At 42.0% G+C, this 27,298-nt stretch overlaps 1 protein-coding gene and 2 non-coding genes across 3 annotated transcripts in view; 2 read left to right on the top strand and 1 right to left on the bottom strand.

Moving 5' to 3' along the window:
• The window catches only part of LOC142764763 (uncharacterized), a 422,070-nt gene that overhangs the window by 301,122 nt on the left and 93,650 nt on the right, over window positions 1-27,298 (bottom strand). The window lies entirely within an intron of this gene.
• Window positions 4,055-4,127, top strand: TRNAT-UGU (transfer RNA threonine (anticodon UGU)). Its single transcript has one exon. It is a non-coding gene; the product is annotated as a tRNA-Thr (tRNA).
• On the top strand, window positions 22,785-22,857 carry TRNAT-UGU (transfer RNA threonine (anticodon UGU)). The gene has a single exon. It is a non-coding gene; the product is annotated as a tRNA-Thr (tRNA).

Raw genomic sequence — 27,298 nt, 5'->3', positions numbered from 1 at the left:
AACGTGGTCGCAGTAACTGTTGAAGGTTATTGTACTTTCGCCCTTGTTGACACTGGCGCCGCGTCATCAACGATCAAGTTGAAGATATGCTTCGTAGAGACGTCATTCGACCATCCCACAGTCCCTGGGCATCTCCCGTCGTCCTGGTGCGTAAGAAAGACGGATCTATCCGATTTTGCGTGGACTATCGTCGTTTGAATAAGATAACCCGCAAGGACGTCTATCCTTTGCCGCGCATTGATGACGCCATTGACACTCTTCACGGAGCGGAATTTTTCTCGTCGCTAGATTTGCGGTCTGGCTACTGGCAGGTCCCAATGGCAGAAGCCGATCGCCAAAAAACGGCATTTATTACACCAGACGGACTATATGAATTTAACGTCATGCCCTTTGGGCTTTGTAACGCGCCTGCCACGTTTGAGCGTCTTATGGATAATACGCTACGTGGCCTCAAATGGAATATGTGCCTCTGTTACCTCGACGATGTCTTGGTTTTCTCCCACGACTTTCCTACGCACCTCCTTCGCCTCAGGCACGTTTTGAGTTGTCTGACCAACGCTGGTCTGCAGCTTAACCTGAAAAAATGCCGCTTTGCTGCACGCGAGCTCGTCATCCTAGGCCACATCGTGTCCAAGCACGGCGTATTACCAGACCCAGTAAAACTTCGAGCAGTCGCAGAATTTCCCAAGCCGACGACCATGAAAGAACTTCGCAGTTTTGTAGGCCTATGCTCCTATTTCCGGCGCTTTGTTCGAAATTTTGCATCTATCATGTCACCGTTAACCCAGCTTCTTCGCGGTGACGTGAACCTCACCTCCTGGTCCCCTGCGTGTGACGTTGCCTTCACTACTCTGCGCCGTCTGCTCACTTCCCCACCTATTCTTCGCCACTTCGACCCGACGGCTCCTACCGAAGTGCACACCGACGCCAGCGGCGTCGGGCTAGGCGCGGTCCTCGCTCAACGAAAGCCCGGCTATTCAGAATACGTTGTAGCCTACGCTAGCCGCACTCTGACGAAAGCCGAAACTAATTACAGCGTGACAGAAAAAGAGTGTTTGGCTCTGGTGTGGGCGCTTGGAAAGTTCCGGCCGTACTTATACGGCCGCCCGTTCGATCTAGTAACTGATCACCACGCGCTTTGCTGGCTCTCCACGTTGAAAGACCCTTCTGGCCGCCTTGCGCGATGGGCACTCCGCATCCAGGAGTACGACATTCGCGTCGTATACCGCTGCGGACGCAAACACTCTGACGCTGATGCCCTGTCCCGCTCACCTTTACCACCAGATCAGACGTGCGGAAACACTTGCCTCCAGACCTTGTCATCGCTAAATCTCGACTCGATTGCCACCGAACAACGTCGTGACCCGTGGATCGCCTCTCTTATCGAATATTTATCTGGCACGCCCAACCTTCCAGTATCTCGATCCCTCCGACGTCAAGCTTTCCATTTCGCCATCCGCGATCAACTTCTTCATTGACGCAACTACGCTCCCGATGGCCGCCGGTGGTTGCTGGTCATTCCACGCACTTTACGATCGCAAGTATGCGCCTCCCTTCACGACGATCCACAATGTGGCCACGCCGGAGTGTTCAAAACATATGAACGCCTTCGCCATCGCTATTACTGGCGCGGCATGTACAATTTTGTACGTGAATTCGTGCAGTGCTGTCCTGACTGCCAGCGACGTAAATCAACACTGCCACGTGCGACTGGCGCATTGCAGCCACTTCCATGCCCTGCCAAGCCATTTGATCGCGTCGGCGTTGACCTCTACGGTCCCCTTCCATTGACACCAGGTGGTAATCGGTGGATTATAGTGGCGGTTGACCACCTGACACGCTACGCCGAAACAGCCGCATTGCCGAGCGCTACAGCTCAGGATGTCGCCTCTTTCATTTTGCAACGCTTTATCCTTCGACATGGTGCACCTCGAGAGCTCCTTAGTGACAGAGGCCGCGCTTTCCTTTCCGAGGTCGTCGAAACTCTGCTTTCGGAATGCCACGTCATTCATCGGAAAACGACAGCATACCACCCGCAGACTAACGGACTAACGGAACGGTTCAACCGCACGCTAGGTGATATGCTCTCAATGTACGTGGCATCTGATCATAGCAACTGGGACCGTGTTCTCCCATACGTCACGTTCGCATATAACACCGCAGTACAAACCACCACGGGATTCTCACCTTTCTTTCTTCTTTACGGACGTGAGCCTTCTCATACAATCGATACCCTACTTCCCTACCGTCCTGATGCTTCCGAGTGTCCACCTATCTCCGATGCTGCTAGACAAGCCGAAGAGTGCCGCCAGCTCGCCCGTACGTTCACCTCGGAAGAGCAACAACGCCAGAAAGAAACCCGTAGCACCTCTCTTCCGGATCCCAGCTACGCCCCAGGGTCTCTTGTGTGGCTTGCCATCCCATACCAAACATCGGGACTCTCCTCGAAACTTGTCCCCCGGTACGAGGGGCCTTACACCGTTTTGGAGAAAACCTCTCCGGTTAATTTCCTAATTGAACCAGTTTCCCGATCGGACGACATGCGCCGGCGTGCACGTGACATCGTCCATGTTTCCCGACTGAAACCGTACCATGAGCCTTTGCCTGAAACTTCTTAAGTCGCCAGGATGGCTCCTTTTTCAGCGGGGGCGATTGTGAAGAAGAAGATGTGCCTGCAGCGAGCAGCATCGCCAACGCCCGGCTCTCTCGGCTCGTGCTTCGGTTCGTTGCTGTGCCGATCGCTGGACGGTTCATCACGCTGTCTCGTCGCTGCCTTTAACGGCTAATAAACCTCTTCACATTATTTACATTCCATTGGTTCTAATAACTTCCCCTGTACACTCCTTGGCATTACTGTCTCTTAGATCTCATTATATTGTGTCAAAACACACAAAAAGGAGCCCTTAAGTAAACACTTCTTTCCCTTATTCATTAACGAGAGTCTCGTACTGGCAGACTTGGTGTCATTAGGTTTTATACGAGGGACTACTAAGCAGCTGCCCGCTCGGAATAAAGTTCACATGTTACGTGACGCCTTATATGCGCATAAAAGAGTGTTTCACAGTCGTCGCTTGGCCTATAGATGGCGCTGACTAACACTCCTACATCGAAATTCACATATATACCCAAAGAACTGGACGGAGGGAAGGCCGCTGTGATAGCTCAGTGGTTAAAGCATCGAACGTGTTATTCGAAGGTCGTAGGCTCGATTCCTGCTCAAGTCTGGTTATTTCTTCACCCACTTTTCTTTCTTATTTACATTCCATCGGCTATAATATCTTCCCCTGTACATTCCTTGGCATTACTGTCTATTAGATCTCATTAGTATTGTGTCAAAACACGCAAAAAGGAGCCCTTAGGTAAACACTTCCTCTCTTATTCATTAACCAGGGTTTCGTACTGCCAGACCTGGTGTCATTAGGTTTTATACGAGGGACTAATAGTCAGCTGCCCGCTCGTAATAAAGTTCACGTGCTACGTGGCGCCACATATGCGCATAAAAGAGTGTTTCAAGCTCGTCGCTTGGCCTATAGATGGCGCTGACTAATACTCCTACTTCTCAGTTTACATATAAACCCAAAAAAGTGGATGGAGGGAAGGCGGCTGTGATAGCTCAGTGGTTTGAGCGTCGAACGCTTTACTAGAAGGTCGTAGGTTCGATTCCTGCTCACGGCTGGTTATTTTTTCACCCACTTTTCTTTTATATTTACATTTTATTGGTTCTAATAACTTCCCCTGTACATTCATTGGCATTACTGTCTGTTAGATCTCATTAATACTGCGTCAAAACACAGAAAAACGAGCCCTTAGGTGAACACTTCTTTCCCTTATTCATTAACAAGGGTCTCGTACTGGCAGACATGGTGTCATTAGGTTGTATACGAGGGACTACTAAGCAGCTGCCTGCTCGTAATAAAGTTCACGTGTTACGTGACGCCTTATATGCGCATAAAAGAGTGTTTCACAGTCGTCGCTTGGCCTATAGATGGCGCTGACTGACATTCTTACATCTAAATTCACATATAAACCCAAAAAAGGGAATGGAGGGAAGGCCGCTGTGATAGCTCAGTGGTTAGAGCATCGAACGTGTTATTCGAAGGTCGTAGGCTCGATTCCTGCTCACGGCTGGTTATTTTTTCACCCACATTTCTTTTAAACTTACAATTTATTGGTTCTAATAACTTCACCTGTACATTCCTTGGCATTACTGTCTGCTAGATCTCATTATTTTGTTGTCAAAACACGGAAAAACGAGCCCTTAGGTAAACAGTTCTTTCCCTTATTCATTAACGAGTGTCTAGTACTGGCAGACTTGTTGTCATTAGGTTGTATACGAGGAACGATTAAACAGCTGCCCGCTGGTAATAAAGTTCACGGGCTACGTGACGCCACATTGCGCATAAAAGAGTGTTTCACACTCGTCGCTTGGCCTATATATGGCGCTGACTGACACTCCTACTTCAAAATTCACATATAAACCCAAAAAAGTGGATGAAGGGAAGGCCCCTGTGATACCTCAGCGGTTAGAGCATCGAACGTGTTATTCGAATGTCGTAGGCTCGATTCCTGTTCACGGCTGGTTATTTTTTTACCCACTTTTCTTTCTTATTTACATTCCATTGGTTCTAATAACTTCTCCTGTACATTCCTTGGCATTACTGTCTGTTAGATCTCATTAGTATTGCGTCGAAACACGGAAAAACGAGCCCTTAGGTAAACACTTCTTTCTCTTATTCATTAACGAGGGTCTCGTACTGGCAGACTTGGTGTCATTAGGTTGTATACGAGGGACTATTAAACAGCTGCCCGCTCGTAATAAAGCTCACGGGCTACGTGATGCTACATTGCGCATAAAAGTCTGTTTCACAGTCGTCGCTTGGCCTATAGATGGCGCTGACTAACACTCCTACATCTAAATTCACATATAAACCCAAAAAAGGGGATGGAGGGAAGGCCGCTGTGATAGCTCAGTGGTTAGAGCATCGAGCGTGTTATTCGAAGGCCGTACCTTACTGAAACGTTCCGTATGAAATCTTACGGAAAATATATGGACTCCGTAACTTTTCCTTATGCTACATACGGAAAAAATATGTAGTTTTATGGAAATATACGGAAGTCGTTTGGCATTTACGAAAAGCTTCTTATGAAGTGTAAGGAAGGATAAGGAAATTGTATGGCGTATACGGAACGCTTGTTATGGAGTATACGGAAAGATAAGGAAAATGTATGGCATATATGGAAAGCTCTTTATGGAGTATATGGAAGGATAAGGAAAGATAAGGAAACTTATGGAGCATACAGAGAGTTCATGATGGAAGATATGGAAGGATAAGGAAAGTGTATGAAGTGTACAGAAGCTTTCATAAGGAAAATGCAGAATGTAAGGTCTTACGGAAATATACAGATTTTGTAAGGTGCTTACGAAAATGTGCAATAGTGTATGAAAGGCATGTGGATTGTTGCAAAAATGTGAAAACTCTACAGTTGTTGTCACATTTTCAGCAGGAAATCCGAGCTCTATAAAGTTATAAATGAATGCACAGTGACATATATAGTACAAAAGAATAACGCAGGATAGTCTGTGTTGTCAGTCACCGCTGTTCGCCCTTTTCCAGAATGAATACAACTTCTGCAGATGACCAGGTGCTAAAGTCTGTCACACGGAAAATGTGTCATTCACAAGGAATGACAATAACTGTCATTTTACTTGCATGCTGTCACACGAAAACAAATCAAGCAAAAAAAGCATAACTTCAAGGACTCGTTTTTTTGGTAGAAACAATATTAATGAGAACTAGATTCAATGCGAATGCACTTGTCAATATTAATGAAACTGTTCTCATTACATTGGCAAAGAGAAATGTCATTTTAAAATATTGACCATGAGCTTAGCTCTCCTGAGCACCGACAAAAGAAATGAAAATCTATGAAAAGTAATTGCATGTAGCGTAAAAATAATTTTTATTGATAGTATGTGCTCCTACAATATAAATACAGCTATACACAACTTGCCACAGCTTCACGACAGAAACGAGGTAGGGGCAGAGGGAGTGGTCAGAAAAATAATTATGTATGAGAGCACAACTGGTATGTACAAACACATATTGGTGCTTATCATTGATGCACGGATGGTCGTGTATAGAGCTGGGTCGTTTTGAGATTTTCAAAAGCATTGTTTCAGACCACCACGCAGATTACGCTTCAATTGTAGTGCTACATAAGACACAACTTATGGGCCAGCTTTAATGAATGAGAAGGTTATAGGTTAAACAAATGCTTTAAAATGTATCATATCATGGCTGCATGGACGCATACAAGCTATGTAAAGCGCAATAAAGTGAGAACGCATGAGCTTCTCTTGAGGCTTCAGTTCTACATAGATGCTTCAACTGTGCTGCAAAGAAATTTAACCAATGTCTGTGTGTGCAACATTGTCCATTTTAAACTATCTATATGTATATATAAAATTCCTACTGCGAGTTAAGCTACGTAGCACTCCATAACTCTTCCTTTTATTAAGGGCAATTTTTCAAACTATCAACATTATTCATTTTCTGTCTCATGACTTTGTGCCCACAATTCTTGGTTTGGCTCGATCACAATTGTGCAGCCCTTATTTTGGAGGAATCAAAAAACATCAACCAAAATATATTTTGGAACTGCTTCTCGGTGATATTGCCTTCGCTCAACTGCCACAGCTTGAGATGAGTCATATAGCAAGTCTCGCGCATACCTAGGGCCTACCCTTGAAGAAACTGGTCCGGCTGTGAAATGCTGTTTTTTTCCTAAATAAATTTTTTGGTTTGAATTTTCTCACTTCTCGAGTCCCTTCACAATCAAGCAGACCCAATGTTCCCCTTAGTTCTTAATTTTGTTATAATATGAAATAAATAAAAAAACTAATAATGAAAATAAAAATACTAATAATTGTTGCGCAAAAAACACAGTCCCACATACGTACTTGAACGCAATATTGCTTTTATTTTGTTTTAGAACCTAAGGCATTAGAAAAGATAGCAGTACAATAAAAACGTTGAAAAAAAACAAACAAAGTTAAACTTGGCGGAACTCGAACCTGCGCCGCTTAGTTCTGCTCGCGTACGTGAACTGAGTGCGTTAGCTTGCTAAGCTATTCGTGCTAAAGGTAGCAAGCGAGTTTAAGCTATGTATATAAATTTGCTTTTTGCACGCTATGTGTTGGCATATTTATGTACGACATGCGATCGTATCTATTGTTGTGTGCATATGTTTTGGGATTGTATATACGTCACATGCTTTTCGCATGTCTTTCAACTATAGATTGCTGCCCCGCCGCGGATGAAAACAAGTATTTTTACACCCACACACAAGCTTGAGCAGTTGAAGGTTGTTTCCAGGGGCTCTCTTGCGATTGAGTCGGCCACCACAGGGAATTAGAGTGATACGCCATTAATCCCTGCATCTAGCTGTATTCCACTTGATAGCTCTATCGCTTGATGACAAATCGAGCGCGGGGCGCGACGCTATTGCGCAAGACCATGCCTCGCGTAGTGGCGACATCAGCTGATTGCGCCGGCCGGCTTGCTTCGATTTGCTTCAGAGCAAAGAAATGTCATACCTTGAAAGATTGCGTACTGCACTATGTCAAAATGTTACTGCTTTGTAGCCATCCTATGATTCATTGAGAATTGATAACTCTGATATCACTACTGTAGAGCTTTGCGTCGGCGACACGCAACGAACGTGAAACAGCACTACGTCTGTCGTAGAAGCAGTAGGAGGCTGTCGTCTGCTAGAACAAAAACAAAACAAAGACCTGCGAAAATATTCATAAGTTGTAACTTGTTTTTTGAATAACCGTTTATCACTTTTAAAGTTATTTTGCCAAATAACATACATTTTTTTCAGTTTATAGCAGCGACAGATGTTTTTCTTATTTTTCTCACACAGATATCCAAGTCAAATCCATTCACAGCTAAAGCCACATGTTGTTTGTCTTCTTTGTTTCTGTGGGCATGCCGTTTGGGTACGTCTCTTATGTGTTAGCGCTGCTACACACGACAGCACGAAATGTTAAATTTACGCAAGGAAGCGCCGTTTCTCGTTCGTGTGATGTGCTAAGATTGCGCCCTATTCCTGCGGTTGTTCGAGTGCGGATCAAGTGCGAGCCGTCCAAGGAATCGGCGGGTTGGGCGGGCGCTCGAAAGACTCCGAGGTGACGGCTGACGCCTGTGGTCGCTTCCCTCAGGACAGTGTGAAAGAAACTAAAAGTAAGGGGGACACTTTTTTATGTAGACCAAGTATGCCACTCAGTGCAAGTGTGTGTTGCTGCACTCGAACGAGGCGTCGTGAAACGGCAACCTTACGCGCCTTTGCGAGTGCGGTTGCCGATTCGCTTTGACAACGCTATCGCCAGCAGAGTCATGGCGCGTCGGCGCGGCCTTACTGGAGCTAATTCGAGACAACTGCGGCAACATGCATGTGTATGGTGATCAATTTTTTCACATGTGCAATGTAGTGAGGAAGACGCACACGGCGCTTGCTACGTTGTTGATTAAACGAAGTCTGCAGTGCCATTTGATGCAAAGCAACATTTTGTTTACGTTCGCGGGCGATACAATTCGTAACTTGGCTCGATTCACCTAGCCAACCGCCTAAGTGAGTTGATTAGCATACATTCACGGTAGAGCGTTATTAAGCCCCTAAACAGTGCCGTGTGCTTGTTGAAAGATATAATGTGTGTGCCTAGTGTAGAGAGAGAGAGAGGTGTTCGTGCAATCTGCATGTGTACCTGCAAGACGCCTTTGCTTGTATCTAATAATGTACCGGCCAGCACCTACATTGTACGCCTGACTTTGAAGAAAACTTGCATGCACAATGTGATATTTTGTAATCTGCCAGAGTTGCTTTTTATAAAATAATACACTGCCAGCATGTTCAAAATATGTTTCGCTGCTGTGTGGTAGGGGTGCGGTTATCACGCTGTTGTGTAGTTGCTGATGCAAGCACTTATAGTTTTGATGCGTTAATATTTCTCATCTAACTCATCAGGTGTTTGGCTGATTCAGCACAAACAAGGCTAAGAGAGAAGGAAGACGAGTAATGACAGGACCAATGCCGACTTTTGTTTGCAGGAGAATACCCATGTTGGTGTATTTATTGTGGCAGCCTTTCTGTGTTGCTTTTTTGCCCAATTTATGCAACAACACAGTTGTCAGCAATATGAGAGAGAACACTGAAATTAGCTTTTAAAGATCATGATGACTAAATGCCTAGTAACTCACAGCACAATGTAACAACAAAAGACATCAGTATGATCAATGTGGATAGGTACAGTCTTGCATCTAAAAAACATATTGTGCAAAATGTTGCCTAAGTAAGAAACCTCTCTATCTTTGCAAATAGTGTGACGTTACTTCGAGCACCGTGCCAGCCATTCCCTCCCTCTGTGCAAGGGCTGGTTGGCAAGGAAGTTGTTTGTGACGTTCCTGATAGACCACTGAGATGTATGCGATTCTAAACCTGTAGCCTAATATACACGTAATCTTTTGTGCAGTTACATCGCTGCATCTGACACCTACAACTTATTTGCATATTTACATTGCTCCCTTAGGACCTAACACACAAACTTGTTGTTTGCATTGTCACTTCATGAATATCGAGCGGTAAAGGTACTGAGTATATGTGAAACAAGAATCTCTGCTTATTACATGAAGAAATATGAAGCCTTCGATAAAACGAGTTATACCTTTATTGAGCTTGCGTACTCGTCGGGGCGATTCATACATGCAGCTTCAGCAAATGGTATCTTCCAGCCCGGTGACCTTGCAATTTTTTTCTGCACACAGCGCAAACACCGAGATGTACCCACTCGCAGATGGTCGCGTCAAGTGCATATTTACCTTGACTAAAATGTCGAATCAAGTTGTTTCATCGACCGGTCCCTGCCATGAGTGCTAACGTCTTCGCAAACAAGACACGTTGTTATTGACACTGCACACACCACACACAGTATTCTCAGTTGAACAGATATTCTCAATACCTTTCAATGCACACTACATGCCGCAATCAATAGTGCACATTTTTGAAGACTATGCCGCTGTTGCGCGCACAGGCCACCACGTGTGTTCACTTCTTCAAGATAAACAGACAGCGTGGCAAATAATTTACCGCACAGTTTACCACACAGCTGGATGTTTGCTGACACATACTACAGCTAATGTCGACATTGTAACGTGAAGTGTAAGCTTTGAAAAATAAAAACTTGCCCCAAACACCGCACGACTGTACCGGGCTGAGCCACCAGCGGGAGTGTTTTTCCAGCCACACCTTTTACATGTGCCAGTGACATCATGCTGTAATGTACCTCGGTAGGGGCCTATCGCTGCATACTTTATGTGAATGAGGGTCCTGTTAGTGAAAGCAGGCATTGTTTATTTCGTAATTTGTTCATGCCCAACTGGACCTTCATTTGCACAAGTTGTCTGACTGATATTCAGGCGAACTTTTGTGTAATAATTTATACAGTTGGCAGTCTGTGCTTGCCCCATCCTGTTGTTACTGGTGTTTCTTGTTGTTACTTTGCACTGCTCATTACTACTCACCTACAGAAACTAGCCTATCTTGCCACTGTTTTGGACAAGATGCAGCTGGCAAGTGCGATAGTGTTCATAACTCTAAATTCTCGAGCAAAAATTATCGTTTCATATTCAGTTAGTTGCATTCATATCAGTACATTATAAGAAATCATTGATTAAACGTGAATCCGTGTTCCTTTACATAATGCTCACAACTTTTATATCAAATGGAGAAGTGTTTATAAAAAACATGGGTTTTAGCTAAACTTCATGCTCTTTTCTCGAAGAGCTGACAAAACGCTATTGCATGCTTACTTGCCATGAATTGGACTGTGTTCAAAATACATTGCAATTCTTCACCGGACTGCCAGTACACTTCACATTGGGGGAACATTTATTAACCATGGATTGATTAATTAAGAACGGAAAGAAAGAAGCGTTAGGCCGGGATACTTGATATTGGCATCCGTTTTGCTACCCAGCGCATTATCATTCAAACTTCCTATAGAGTGGTTATGCGTCTTGCATGTGTGTCTGTAAACCAAGAACTTTGGGTAGAACTATATTTATCTTACAAATGGTTGCAGGACTGTGGAGGCTGTAGGGCTGCTTAGGAATGGTGGAATCCCTGGACATGTGTTCAACCTTGCTGCATCAGCTCCTTGGTGTTTTCACGGCATCTTTACAGATGTGTTGGGTGAGTAAAGCAAGCAGGTTTCAACACAAGGAAAAGTATAATATGGCAGCACCTCTTGTGCGTGCCTTACATCCCAAGTATATCAAATATATATCTTGCCTTGTGGCCTGTAATTTTTAAAGAGACACTTCTTTTTGCTTTATATTTGAGTCTTGATGCTTTGACAGCAATGTATTTGTGTTTGACAGCAAGTGTTCTTGAACAAATAACTGATCTCAATAATGACAAAACACCCTTCATACTTGATCCTTAGCATGAGCTAGCACTTATTTGTAGCAGATTCAAATATTAATTTTTTGCTGGGATGATAATGGGCAAGTAGCAAAGGCAAGTTGAGATTGGAGTGGTCGGGGACGTCTGTTTAGGCTCTGCCATATTGCTTTGCAACCAGAGTTATTTGTGGCCACATATACAATGAAGCCACATGACGTGCATTCTAAATGAGATTACCATATCACATTTCACTGCATCTTAGTATTTGCCAAACAAAAGCAGATATCATTAGCTTGCCACTATAAAGGAATCCTAAACCAACACAAGGTTGAAATTTAGTCGTGGTGTTGCAGCTGTTTATGACTCTACAATGGATGCATAGCCGTGATAATTTGTCTATATGTTGTCGCAATAGTAATGTTACACACATTGTACGATACAAAAGAGGTCCTCGCTTATTTCGCTTTTTTTCGCTATGCTTCTTTCTTGTCTCTTCTTGCCATGTGCTCCTCCTCACTGTACAAGGAGCAAGAGCAGTGGGCACACAAACACATATTTCAAAAAAATGTTGTAAGGTGAGCACTGAGAAGCTGAACACTTCCAAAAGGCTCAAAGAGGTAAAGGTATTGTTTCTAGCTACTTTTTGGGCACCCATAGCTAGTTGTGCTGCTGCAGTTAAAAATAAGGTAAATGTTAAAAATTAATTGGAGATGGTTTGGCACCCATAATTGCAGTTACATACAGAACTAGGTTTTAATGCATAAGCAAAATCTGTTCACTCTAAATCAATCCTAATGATATTTGAAATTCAGGAAATATTCACAGAAAAGGTCAGGGAAAGGCTAAGTGGTTGCCCCTTGAATGTGAAGGAGATACCCTTCTTCTAAAAGGTCAATAGACAGTCTAGTAGTCTCGATATTACATGCACTATAAATATTCTGGTGAGGGGCTTTTCATGCATGTTATAATGAGAGGGGTTTTTAATAGAACTGTTGTCACTTTGCACTGCATTGCTGAAATTGTTCACATAGTTATAATACATGAATCACTTTATGCCTTTTGATTTTATGCAAATAGTTTGCTTACCCAGTCGGTTTAACTTGATTTGGATAAAATCATAAATGCTCTAAATTTTTTTTACTAAACAGCAGGTTTATTTTTAAAATACGCGACCATTGATGTGAACGCAGTTGGTGGCGTACTTGATTAATCCTTCACTATCGCCACTCTAACTACACCTGCTACAGTGCATAGTGTGACAAAAGTAATGGTACCTAACATTACTGGCAGCATACACTTTTATGTCTCAAAATAGGTTAAAAAGCCTGGTAAAAATGTTTGTACGTTTTTTTTTCGCTCCAACTAAATATTCTGGTCTACTCAAAGTAGCTTCCGCTCTTTTAGGTTCCTCAAACTTTTAGGTGTTCAAAAGAAGTATCAATGCCATATACTTTCTTTGTCAGCCTACTCACCACTCTAATAATGAGAATTACCCGAAAACATTACCCAGTAAAATAAAGGGATGTTAGAAAAAGTAATGTCAATTCAATTGTCAAAAAACGTTGCCAAGTTACGTTTTTGTTCACTTTTCTTTTCACAATTTTGTTAAAGTTACTTTTGATAACATCCCCTATATTTTGTTTGGCATCATTTTCTGCTAGTTCTCATTATAATGCGTTCCACAAAGACAACAAACCCTTAAATTTATAGTTCTTTCCTTTACTCATGAATCCTAAACAGTGAATCTCAGTAATCTTAGTGGTGTGTGACTTGTTTTTTTTATCAGTTGTGCATGTGTTCAAGTACATGCATTTAGGTGGGAGGGCGAACTATTGCCTCCTCCTGTGACTAGCAGATTTTTTGAGAACTGACAGATGCATAATGCTGCCAAAGAAGTATAGGGATATTGGAAGTAATCGTAACGTAATTGCAATCGTAATGTAATTGCCAGTAGGCAAAAAAAAGGTGTCCCACACTTGCCATAATGGTAACAGGCAGCGCTGACTGACTCTTCCATGTATAAATGCACATATATACCGTACAAAATGGAAGAGGGATAGCTGCCTTGGTAGCTCAGTTGATAGAGCATCGGACATGTTATTCGAAGTTCGCAGGCTCGGTCCCTGTACAGGGTAGGTTATCTTTTTTTCCTTCTACTTTTCTTTCTTCACAATTACAACACTTCTATTCTTCTTGAAGATTTTCTGGTGTAAAAAAGGTACCTTATAATCTGAAGAGGCAAACAGAATGTGCCAGTGTACGAGTTACCTCTTGTAGCGGTTACAAGTAAGATATGTTTTGAAGAATAAATCATTCTGCCACTTGCCTAAAGAATGGCTACAGGACATGGCGCCGGATGCACTTTGTTATATTTTAATCAAGCTATCTTGTATTCTATTTTTATAAAATACATGCGATACACATGACGGTATCACACACTTTAGCGCCACAAAGATTATGCAGCGAACAATGTTATAAATGCGAAATTGCGTAAGGATAAGGTGAAAACTGCACCCTCAACGAGAATGTACAAAAAGCACAGGGTGCAGGCGTCATTCCTTCTGCCCGTGCTTTTCAAGTGCGAGCTGTTTTCACCTCGTTCTGACCAACTAACTAGATTGAGATGTGTTGTTATAGTGCAAGAGGATGCTCCACGGGAAACTAAGTTTGTCACAAACTCTGTGTGTGTCTTTCAACCTATATGGTGCCCAGTTCAAGAGTTCATGCAGACCAGATCGTGTAAAACAGGACCGTGTAAAATGGACAGTGTAAATAAAATAAAATGGACCATGTAAATAAACAGGATCGTGTAAAATATCGTTTTCGTGTGCAACTGTAGTTGTGGTTGTGCTGAATGACTTTTCTTTATATACACTACATAACAAACTTGCTCCTTTAGACTCAAGTGCATCTTCGGATCGATTGTAAATGTTTGCATATGCGAGGCCTTAAGTTTTATAAGAAATTCTTCAGTGTGCCACGAGGAAATGTGTGTTCAGCGAAAATTTGTATATCATTATATACACCTCTTAAAGCCTCGTCTACAATTTTATGCAGGTTGACCTTGAGCAGAAAACGAGGATTGGCAGCAGCCCCCAGAAAAGAGCAAGCACCCTCCAAGCTCCCGAAGCTCTCTTCGACAGGAACAGCAAGGTCACTGTGTGGCATTGAAAACCATTGCAAGGAGTGCCTTATCAGTACACTGTGCTGCTCTTTCATCACAGAAGACGAAGTTGACCACTCCAGAGGAACTTCACGCTGTGTATTGTGAGTGCTTCAGTGGTTTTGTTTATGTCCAGCCAGCAGTTAAGAAATCATGTGTCAGGTTCAGCCAGGATGGCTAGAGGAAGTCGGGCAGGCATGTTTGGACATTTGTCTAGCCAAGTAGTGCCAATTTTCGCACTGGTCCTGTTGGAGTTACTGCCACAATCACAGAAGCTACGTCACCTCTCTAAATGTACAGATGTGCCGGGGAAGATTAGCTGCATTAGGTTTTTCTATAACTGATAGCTGCCAGCATTCTTCATTATACAGGAGTTTTGTTCCTCACTTATGGGTGTAAAGCCCTCTACAGAAAAAATGCAACACGTCTACTTCCAGAAGACTCCAAGGCCCTACTTGGAGGTTTTTTCGGCTTGTATCATAAACACCTTGTTTGGGGTACATGAACATTTTATAAACATGTACAGCGAAAATTTTGGGTGGCTGGTCGTTTTGTCGTTATCTTGTTCCTCGCAGTATTCTTAAGCATGTTGTGCATTACGTTGTCAATCTGGTTCATGTGCATTGAAGACATTACGAAGTTTCAGGCTACAGTATAAAAAGCCTGGAAGCAAGCTATCAATAATTTTTTAACAGAGTTGCTTAATCTGATACATGATACATCACTAAACTTTCGTGCGTATTCATCAATGAAAGCTCCTCTTAGTGTTATCCAAAAATAAGATGTGAGTCGACAGATGGAAACATCTAGTGGGGTAATCAGGGTGAACAGTAGAAGTGCTTCAGACAGGCTGGCCGATGTTGCGATAGGAGGACCTATTTTTTAGAAGTCACCTTGTCATCCTTGGCGTGTTAGTTTAAATGGGGTCAGTAATGACATCATCTTTTGGTGTAGGCGTGTGTGCCTGTTGGAAATGTTTGTCTGAAAAAAACCTATAACGCAGAAGAGTGCAGCCCTTGCTTCTTTTCAAGTTAGGTTGCGCTGATACAAAGTGTTCTCCTGTCGGAGGTTGGGGGTAAGAGAAGCAAAAAAAAAGATAAATGATAGAAAAGAAGAAAAAAGAAGAAAGAAAAGGGGAATGCAAAGTAAAAGTAGTGCTACACTGCTCCTACTTTGCATCCCCCTTTTCTTCTTTTTTCCCTTTTCTTTTTTTCACCTTTTTTGTTACATTTGCATTGTCCCATCTAGTGCATGAATCAATGACACATGGCTTTGCTATAGCAAAGATGCCTATGTGGTGTTGGATTGAACAGTGCATTGTACTTCATTTAGTTAATTACAGACTGATCAGTCTTGCAATAAGTGCTTCCTGTCTATCACCACACATGTTCAAATGAAAAGTTTGTGCTTGGCTCTTAGTATGCTGGTATATAGCTTGTGTCTTGGACTACTCAAAATGAATGTTATTTTTCTGCTGTTTATGGTAATGATTTTATCCAACATGAAAATATCTTGCCTTGTGAACTTTGTCGGACCTGCCTTTCTTTTTCTTTCCTATGCAGGCATTGTATGTGAGGGAGGCAGTAACAGAGAGGTGATAGCTTGAGCTTCGGAAGAATAAATGCTGGCAGTGAGGCAATTACGCATCAAACATCCCAGCCATTTTGCCAACCGTCCTAAATGTGTTTTGAAAAAAAATATTGTGCTCGTTTATTGTATTTTTCTGAAAACAGCAAAATGCTAGAGTATATCGCAGAGAACTAAATTGTGCCTTCTGGACTTCCCAGGATGTCGTCTGGGTGTTGTTTGTAAAAAGTAAAAAGTGTTTCAAAAATACTGCCTCTTCTACACCAAATTCGGTCTAGGTATTAAGTAAAGGTGATTGTGTGTAGTGCATGAAGCTCAGTAATATTAGTGCAATGTTTTCGCCACATCAAAAGCAAGGAAGCAGTTCTCTTTTTAATGGCAAGTTATATGATTACACTTTGTCTTAAAGTAGAAATGAATTTTTGAAGTTTTCTTATGATGGCTGTTTTCTGCATTTGATATACGACAGCTTCTGTTCCGAAGTTCCCCATGGCCCTCAATAGAAGACTTCAAAAATCATTTTCCTCATTTAAACAAAAATTGTAATGATAACACTTGCCATGTAACAAGAAGTGTTTAATTGCTTTCAACTTACACATAAAAGTAATTCTCAACTAGACAAACACACAGCTCAAATTGCATCTCAATGTGGACAAAAACGATTATATAGTGATATTTCTAATCTGGACCTAACATGATTTTTTTTGTGAAATATAACTTCTGTGCAGTGAGTATTTGTGGCTCAAATATTCATACAAAATGCAGTATTGCCATACAAGAAATGCAAACGATAAACAGTTTGGCTGAATGCTTCAAAGCCTATGTAGCAGAAAAATTGCACTAATGTTACTTGGCTTCAAACACTTTAAGAAGCATCTTTACTTAATATGTAGATCAAATTTGATATGGCAAGAAAAAGCGGTACTTTGAAATTCTTCTCACTAATAACACCCGCACGACATTCTGCGAAATTCTGAAGGTACCCACGTGACCACTACTTTTTTCTCTTCAAAACATTCAGAAGAATAAATTACCATCATTTTTTAAAGTATACATCTGTGATGGTCGCCAGGCAGTATGGTTTGTATGTTTGGTGTAGAATAGCCCAGTGCGAAAAACAACAAATGGCTGAGCATCCTTTGACGCTCGGGCAATTTCGAAAGCATTTGTTTGTTAGCAGCAATTCAGTTAAGCCCTTGTCTTTATGCTTAGGCCAAGAAACAAAACACAAGTAACCAAAGTAGTCCTAAGGGTCATGTAGTCTCGCTGTTCCAAGGCTTGTGGAGCCTAATTTAGTGCAAGCTTCACCTAGTTTTAAAACTTCAGATTCAACCAACAGGTTTAGGAGGCACAGTGCATTTTCAGTTAACTTGTTTCACACCAGCTACTTAGATAAAAAGCGGAAAGTAGAGGTAAAAATACCATTTTAAAGGCATTGTAGGTAATAACAAAAAGGACTGCTTTCTTTTTGTGTGGTGCTTTGCCTGAACGCTGTGCTTTTTGTGGTATAGTTTATTGTCTAGTGAACATAGGCCTTAAAAACTAACATTAGCCACGTTGAGGTCGATTTCTTGGTTATAGTCATAGTAGCCGTATTAAAAATTATGACTTCAAACTTGATTGTTCTTTTGAAGATTTTTTCCTTGCGTATTGATATTTGAGAGTCTTAGTAAATTTTGTTATAAGAAAACGTGATGTCATAATAGGGTCACTTTTTGTAGAGTCGTTCAGTTCTACCTTACCTTTTACATTCCTAATAGAGCAGTTATTTTCAATATCGGTATTTAAAATGGAATGAGCATGCTGTATGTAGTAAGGTGTAAGCACTTACAGATAGCACATGAACCCAACTTTTCTGGTGGCAGTTTATTTCTGTTATTCTTGATTTATATGTGGGGTTTCACGTCCGAAAACCACTATATGATTATGAGAGACGCCGTAGTGGAGGGCACTGGAAACTTCGACTACTTGGGGTTCTTTAACGTACACCCAAATCTGAGCACGCGTGCCTACAGCATTTCTGCCTCCATCGGAAATGGAGCCGGGGTTTGATACTGCGACATGCGGGTCAGCAGCCGAATTTCTGTTACTCTTGCTCCCCTATATGTGTGCAGTTCGGTTATAGTTATCTGGCTTCCACAGATTTTTAATGGCACCTGCCTGGTCCTGCTTGCTTTCATGGTGATTTTAACCTTCATAAGTTGCATAAATTTAACTCTCAAAATTGTTCAAGATGCTAATTTTGTGCACAAACTGTATAGTATAAAGGCAGCAGATGTACATGCACATACTATTAAATGTACATTGAGAGCTTTCACTTGCAGTTCCTAAAGTTTTACTGTGCAGGAAGCATTTAAATCATAATTTCATTAGGACATATTAATCGATTATCTCTACCATTGAAAATCGTGACAGCCTAGTTATTTTCAATGTGATAAGCATGCTGTTTTTTTGATGTGGCAGAACTAATTTATACACTCATTGCTTCTATTATTCACATATGCATAACATGAAGGATTGTGTGCCTTACATTTTCAGTTTCATTCTGTGTGTTATATTTCTTGTGCATGTAAACTATTGTGCTAAGATGTGTCTCTGACATTATTTGTGCCAATATTTTCATTTCAGGGTGCCTATGAAGGACACATAAGTTCTATGGCAGTGACCTTCGAAATTTACAGTGGTGCCGGAGCCTCAAGCAGCATTTCGCCGATCTCCACAAGGCATTCTTGAGATAAACACAGCGCCACACTTTCACAGTGCTATGATTATTATTTATGTTTAAACATTTCGTTCTAAAATTGCTGTTACAGTGTGCCACCATCCTGTGGCTTAGGTGGAGCTCGTGCAATTGCGGTGCAGTCACCTCATTTGTGTACAATCAAACTGCAATGTCACTATTCACAGCTGGAGCATACAGACAAATAAAAAAACATATTGATTGTAGCAGGGCTGATGTGTATATTAATGCTTCTCTATTGATAATAATAACTTTATAAGTTCTTTAAGTCTTGCATAAAACACTGCATTATTGTGTTGCAATGTAACCACCATTTATGATCGCTAGCATGTTAATTTAGTAGTTTTGTAATGTATTTTATTTAAAAGGTAATTTTGCTTCCGCATCACCACAATTAGAAAGATGCCGATAATTCAATCCCTCATCATGCACATTTAAGAAATATTGTGATTTGTACTCAGTATTGCATGTACTCAAGATGTGGACGTCTATTCAATTTACACATTATATTGCTTTGCATTAGATTCAGACGTAACATGCACACATTTCAGTAATTTCCGCATGATACGTCTTTCCATAAGATGCGAAGTCCGCATCATACGTCTCATGCTGAGTCCGCATCATACGTCTTATGCGGAGTCCGCATCATACGTCTTCCATATTCCAATAATTCCGTACTTGAGGTCTCCGCATCTTACGGAGCGTTTCAGTAGGGTAGGCTCGATTCCTGCTCAAGGCTGGTTATTTTTTCACCCACTTTTCTTTCTTATTTACATTCCATCGGCTATAATATCTTCCCCTGTACATTCCTTGGCATTACTGTCTGTTAGATCTCATTATATTGTGTCAAAACACGCAAAAAGGAGCCCTTAGGTAAACACTTCTTTCCCTTATTCATTAACGAGGGTTTCGTACTGGCAGACTTGGTGTCATTAAGTTGTATACGAGGGACTATTAGTCAGCTGCCCACTCGTAGAAAAGTTCACGTGCTACGTGACGCCACATATGCGCATAAAAAGTGTTTCACACTCGTCGCTTGGCCTATTGATGGCGCTGACTGATCTTCCTACATCTAAATTCACATATAAACCCAAAAAAGGGGATGGAGGGAAGGCCGCTGTGATGGCTCGAGGGTTAGAGCATCGAACGTGTTATTCGAAGGTTGTAGGCTCGATTACTGCTCACAGGTGGTTATTTTTTCACCCACTTTTCTTTCTTATTTACATTCTGTTGGTTGTAATCACTTCCCCTGTACATTCCATGGCATTACTGTCTGTTAGATCTCATTAATAATGTGTCAAAACATGGAAAATTGAGCCCTTAGGTATACACCTCTTTCCCTTATTCATTACCCAGAGTCTCATACTGGCAGACTTGGTGTCATTAGGACTTATACAATTGACTAATAATCAGCTGCCCACTCGTAATAAAGTTCACGGGCTACGTGACGCCACATTGCGCATAAAAGAGTGTTTCACACTCGTCGCTTGGCCTATAGATGGCGCTGACTAATACTCCTACTTCTCCGTTCACAGATAAACCCAAAATAGTGGATGGAGGGAAGGCGGCTGTGATAGCTCAGTGGTTTGAGCGTCGAACGCTTTATTAGAAGGTCGTAGGTTCGATTCCTGCTCACGGCTGGTTATTTTTTCACCCACTTTTCTTTCATGTTTACATTTTATTGGTTCTAATAACTTCCCCTGTACATTCCTTGGCTTTACTGTCTGTTAGATCTCATTTTTATTGCATCAAAACACGGAAAAACCAGCCCTTAGGTGAACACTTCTTTCGCCAATTCATTAACAAGGGTCTCGTACTGGCAGACTTGGTGTCATTACGTTGTATACGAGGGACTACTAAGCAGCTGCCCGCTCGTAATAAAGTTCACGTGTCGCGTGACGCCTTATATGCGCATAAAAGAGTGTTTCACAGTCGTCGCTTGGCCTATAGATGGCGCTGACTAACATTGCTACATCTAAATTCACATATAAACCCCAAAAAAGGGGATGGAGGGAAGGCCGCTGTGATGGCTCAGTTGTTAGAGCATCGAACGTGTTATTCGAAGCTCATAGGCTCGATTTCTGCTCACGGATGGTTATTTTTTCACTCACTTTTCTTTCTTATTTACATTCCATTGGTTGTAATCACTTCCCCTGTACATTCCTTGGCATTACTGTCTGTTAGATCTCATTAATAATGTGTCGAAACATGGAAAAATGAGCCCATAGGTATACACCTCTTTCCCTTATTCATTACCGAGAGTCTCGTACTCGCAGACTTGGTGTCATTAGGTCTTATACGATTGACTAATAATCAGCTGCCCACTCGTAATAAAGTTCACGTGCTACGTGATGCCACATTGCGCATAAAACAGTGTTTCACACTCGTCGCTTGGCTTATAGATGGCACTGACTAATACTCTTACTTCTCAATTCACATATAAACTAAAAAAAAGTGGATGAAGGGAAGGCCGCTGTGATACCTCAGCGGTTAGAGCAACGAACGTGTTATTCGAAGGTCGTAGGCTCGATTCCTGTTCACGGCTGGTTATTTTTTTACCCACTTTTCTTTCTTATCTACATTCCTTTGGTTCTAATAACTTCCCCTGTACATTCCTTGGCATTACTGTCGGTTAGATCTCATTAGTATAGTGTCAAAACACGCCAAAAGGGGCCACTTAGGTAAACACTTCTTTCTCTTATTCATTAACGAGGATCTCTTACTGGCAGACTTCGTGTCATTAGGTTGTATACGAGGGACTAATAATCAGCTGCCCGCTCGTAATAAAGTTCATGGGCTACGTGATGCTACATAGCGCATAAAAGAGTGTTTCACACTCGTCGCTTGGCCTATATATGGCGCTGACTGACACTCCTACTTCTAAGTTCACATATAAACCCAAAAAAGTGGATGAAGGCAAGGCCGCTGTCATAGCTCAGCGGTTAGAGCATCGAACGTGTTATTCGAAGGTCGTAGACTCGATTCCTGTTCACGGCTGGTTATTCTTTTACCCACTTTTCTTTGTTATTTACATTCCATTGGTTCTAATACCTTCCCCTGTACATTCCTTGGCATTACTGTCTGTTAGATCTCATTAGTATTGTGTGAAAACACGCAAAAAGGAGCCCTTAGGTAAACACTTCTTTTTCTTATTCATTAACGAGGGGCTCTTACTGGCAGACTTGGTGTCATTAGGTTGTATATGAAGGACTACTAGTCAGCTGCCCGCTCGTAATAAAGTTCACGTGGTACGTGACGCCATATATCCGCATAAAATTGTGTTTCACACTCGTCGCTTGGCTTATAGATAGCGCTGACTGACACTCCTACTTCTAAATTTACATATAAACCCAAAAAAAGTGGTTGGAGGGAAGACCGCTGTGATAGCTAAGTGGTTAGAGAATCGAACGCGTTATTCGAAGGTCGTAGGTTCGATTCCTGCTCACGGTTGGTTATTTTTTCACCCACATTTCTTTCAAATTTACAATTTATTGGCTCTAATAACTTCACCTGTACATTCCTTGGCATTACTGTCTGTTAGATCTCATTATTTTGTTGTCAAAACACAGAAAAACAAGCCCTTAGGTATACACTTCTTTCCCTTATTCATTAACGAGGGTCTGGTACTGGCAGTCTTGTTGTCATTAGGTTGTATACGAGGAACTATTAATCAGCTGCCCGCTGGTAATAAAGTTCACGGGCTACGTGACGCCACATTTCGCATAAAAGAGTGTTTTACACTCGTCGCTTGGCCTATATATGGCGCTGACTGACACTCCTACTTCTAAACTCACATATAAACCCAAAAAAGTGGGTGAAGGGAAGGCCGCTGTGATAGCTCAGCGGTTAGAGCATCGAACTTGTTATTCAAAGGTCGTAGGTTCGATTCCTGCTCACGGCTGGTTATTTTTTCACCCACTTTTTTTTCTTATTTACACATTCCATTGGTTGTAATCACTTCCCCTGCACATTCCTTGGCATTACTGTCTGTTAGATCTCATTATTATTGTGTCAAAACATGAAAAAATGAGCCTTTAGGTATACACTTTTTTCCCTTATTCATTACCGAGTGTCTCGTACTGGCAGACTTGGTGTCATTAGGTTTTATACGAGGAACTATTAATCAGCTGCGTGCTCCTAATCAATTTCACGGGCTACGTGACGCCACATTGCGCATAAAAGAGTGTTTCACACTTGTCGCTTGGCCTATATATGGCGCTGACTGACACTCCTACTTCTAAATTCACATATAAATCCAAAAAAGTGGATTGAGGGAAGGCCGCTGTGATAGCTCAGTGGTTAGAGCATCGAACATGTTATTCGAAGGTCGTAGGCTCGATTCCTGCTCATGGCTTGTTATTTTTTCACCCACTTTTCTTTCCTAATTACACTCAATTGGTTCTAATAACTTCCCCTGTACATTCATTGGCATTACTGTCTGTTAGATCTCATTAGTATTGTGTCAAAACACGCAAAAAGGAGCCCTTAGGTAATCACTTCTTTCCCTTATTCATTACCGAGAGTCTCGTACTGGCAGACTTGGTGTCATTAGGTTTTATACGAGGGACTAATAATCAGCGGCCCACTCGTAATAACGTTCACGTGCTACGTGACGCCTCATATGCGCATAAAAGGGTGTTTCACACTCGTCGCTTGGCTTATAGATGGCGCTGACTGACACTCCTAAGTTGACATATAAACCCAAAAAAGTGGATGGAGTGAAGGCCGCTGTGATAGCTCAGTGGTTAGAGCATCGAACGCGTTATTCAAAGGTCGTAGGTTTGATTCCTACTCACGGCTGGTTATTTTTTCACTCACTTTTCTTTCTTATTTACATTCCATTGGTTGTAATCACTTTCCCTGTACATTCCTTGGCATTACTGTCTGTTAGATCTCATTAATAATGTGTCAAAACATGGAAAAATGAGCCCTTAGGTATACACCTTTTTCCCTTATTTATTACAGAGAGTCTCGTACTGGCAGACTTGGTGTCGTTAGGTTTTATACGAGGGACTAATAATCAGCGGCCCACTCGTAATAACGTTCACGTGCTACGTGACGCAACATATGCGCATACAAGTGTATTTCACACTCGTCGCTTGGCTTATAGATGGCGCTGACTAATACTCCTACTTCTCACTTCACATAAAAACCCAAAAAAGTGAATAGAGGGAATACCGCTGTGATAGCTCAGCGGTTAGAGCATCGAACGCGTTATTCGAAGGTCGTAGGTTCGATTCCTGCTCACGGTTGGTTATATTTTCACCGACATTTCTTTCATATTTACAATTTATTGGTTCTAATAACTACACCTGTGCATTCCTTGGCATTACTCTCTCTTAGATCTCATTTTTGTTGTCAAAACACGGAAAAACGAGCCCTTAGGTAAACACTTCATTCCCTTATTCATTAACGAGGCTCTCGTACTGGCAGGCTTGGTGTCATTAGGTTGTATACGAGGATCTATTATTCAGCTGCCCGCTCGTAATAAATTTCACGGGCTACGTGACGCCACATTGCGCATAAAAGAGTGTTTCACACTCGTCGCTTGGTCTATATATGGCGCTGACTGACACTCCTACTTCAAAATTCACATATAAACCCAAAAAAGTGGATGAAGGGAAGGCCGCTGTGATATCTCAGCAGTTAGAGCATCGAACGTGTTATTCGAAGGTCGTTGGCTCAATTCCTGTTCACGGCTGGTTATTTTTTTACCCACTTTTCTTTGTTATTTACATTCCATTGGTTCTAATAACTTCCCCTGTACATTCCTTGGCATTACTGCCTGTTAGACCTCATTAGTATATTGTCAAAACACGCCAAAAGGAGCCCTTAGGTAAACACTTCTTTCTCCTATTCATTAACGAGGGTCTCGTACTGGCGGACTTGGTGTCATTAGGTTGTATACGAGGGACTATTATTCAGCTGCCCGCTCACTTCTTTCTCTTATTCAGTAACGAGGGTCTCGTACTTGCAGACTTGGTGTCATTAGGTTGTATACGAGGGACTATTAATCAGCTGCCCGCTCGCAATAAAGTTCACGTGTTACGTGACGCCTTATATGCGCATAAAAGAGTGTTTCACAGTCGTCGCTTGGCCTATAGATGGCGCTGACTGGCATTCCTACATCTAAATTCATATATAAACCCAAAAAAGTGAATGAAGGGAAGGCCGCTGTCATAGCTCAGTGGTTAGAGCATCGAACGTGTTATTCGAAGGTCGTAGGATCGATTCCTGCTCACGGCTGGTTATTTTTTCAACCACTTTTCTTTCTTATTTACATTCCATTGGTTCTAATAACTTCCCCAGTACATTCCTCGGCATTACTGTCTGTTAGATCTCATTATTATTGTGTCAAAACACGGAAAAACGAGCCCTTAGGTAAACACTTCTTTCCCTTATTCATTAACGAGGGTCTTGTACTAGCAGATTTGGTGTCATTATGTTGTATACGAGGAACTATTAATCAGCTGCCCACTCGTAATAAAGTTCACGTGGTACGTGACGCCATATATCCGCATGAAAGTGTGTTTCACACTCATTGCTTGGCTTATAGATTGCGCTGACTGACACTCCTACTTCTAAATTCACATATAAACCCAAAAAAAAGTCAATGGAGGGAAGACCGCTGTAATAGCTCAGTGGATAGAGCATCGAACGCATTATTCGGAGGTCGTAGGTTCGATTCCTGCTAACGGTTGGTTATTTTTTCACCCACATTTCTATCTCATTTACAATTTATTGGTTCTAATAACTTCACCTGTACATTCCTTGGCATTACTGTCTGTTAGATCTCATTATTTTGTTGTCAAAACACGTAAAAACGAGCCCTTAGGTAAACACTTATTTTCCTTATTCATTAACGAGGGTCTCGTACTGGCAGACTTGTTATCATTAGGTTGTATACGAGGCACTATTAATCAGCTACCCGCACGTAATAAAGTTCACGGGCTACATGACGCCACATTGCGCATAAAAGAGTGATTCAAAATCTTCACTTGGCTTATAGATGGCGCTGACTAATACTCCTATTTCTCCTTTCACATATAAACCCAAAACGTGGATGGAGGAAAGGCCGCTGTGGTAGCTCAGCGTTTAGAGCATCGAACATGTTATTCGAAATTCGTAGGCTCGATTCCTGCTCACAGCTTGTTATTTTTTCACCCACTTTTCTTTCTTATTTACACTCTATTGGTTCTAATAACTTCCCCTGTACATTCCTTGGCATTACTGTCTGTTAGATCTCATTAGTATTGTGTCAAAACACGCAAAAAAGAGCCCTTAGGTAAACACTTCTTTCCCTTATTCATTAATGATGGTTTCGTACTGGCAGACTTGGTGTCATTAGGTTGTATACGAGGGACTATTAGTCAGCTGCCCGCTCGTAGAAAAGTTCACGTGCTACGTGACGCCACGTATGCGCATAAAAGGGTGTTTCACACTCGTCGCTTGGCTTATAGATGGCGCTGACTGACACGCCTACTTCTAAGTTCACATATAAACCCCAAAAAGTGGATGGAGGGAAGGCCGCTGTGATAGCTCAGTGGTTAGAGCGTTGAACGCGTTATTAGAAGGTCGTAGGTTCGATTCCTGCTCACGGCTGGTTATTTTTTCACCCACTTTTCTTTCATGTTTACATTTTATTGGTTCTAATAACTTCCCCTGTACATTCCTTGGCTTTACTGTCTGTTAGATCTCATTTTTATTGCATCAAAACACGGAAAAACCAGCCCTTAGGTGAACACTTCTTTCGCCAATTCATTAACAAGGGTCTCGTACTGGCAGACTTGGTGTCATTACGTTGTATACGAGGGACTACTAAGCAGCTGCCCGCTCGTAATAAAGTTCACGTGTCGCGTGACGCCTTATATGCGCATAAAAGAGTGTTTCACAGTCGTCGCTTGGCCTATAGATGGCGCTGACTAACATTGCTACATCTAAATTCACATATAAACCCCAAAAAAGGGGATGGAGGGAAGGCCGCTGTGATGGCTCAGTTGTTAGAGCATCGAACGTGTTATTCGAAGCTCATAGGCTCGATTTCTGCTCACGGATGGTTATTTTTTCACTCACTTTTCTTTCTTATTTACATTCCATTGGTTGTAATCACTTCCCCTGTACATTCCTTGGCATTACTGTCTGTTAGATCTCATTAATAATGTGTCGAAACATGGAAAAATGAGCCCATAGGTATACACCTCTTTCCCTTATTCATTACCGAGAGTCTCGTACTCGCAGACTTGGTGTCATTAGGTCTTATACGATTGACTAATAATCAGCTGCCCACTCGTAATAAAGTTCACGTGCTACGTGATGCCACATTGCGCATAAAACAGTGTTTC

The sequence above is a fragment of the Rhipicephalus microplus genome, chromosome 6 (assembly GCF_043290135.1).
Source record: "Rhipicephalus microplus isolate Deutch F79 chromosome 6, USDA_Rmic, whole genome shotgun sequence".
Lineage (NCBI taxonomy): Eukaryota > Metazoa > Arthropoda > Arachnida > Ixodida > Ixodidae > Rhipicephalus > Rhipicephalus microplus.
Note: the sequence above shows the minus strand (reverse complement) of the source record. Positions and strands in the feature narration are given on the sequence as shown.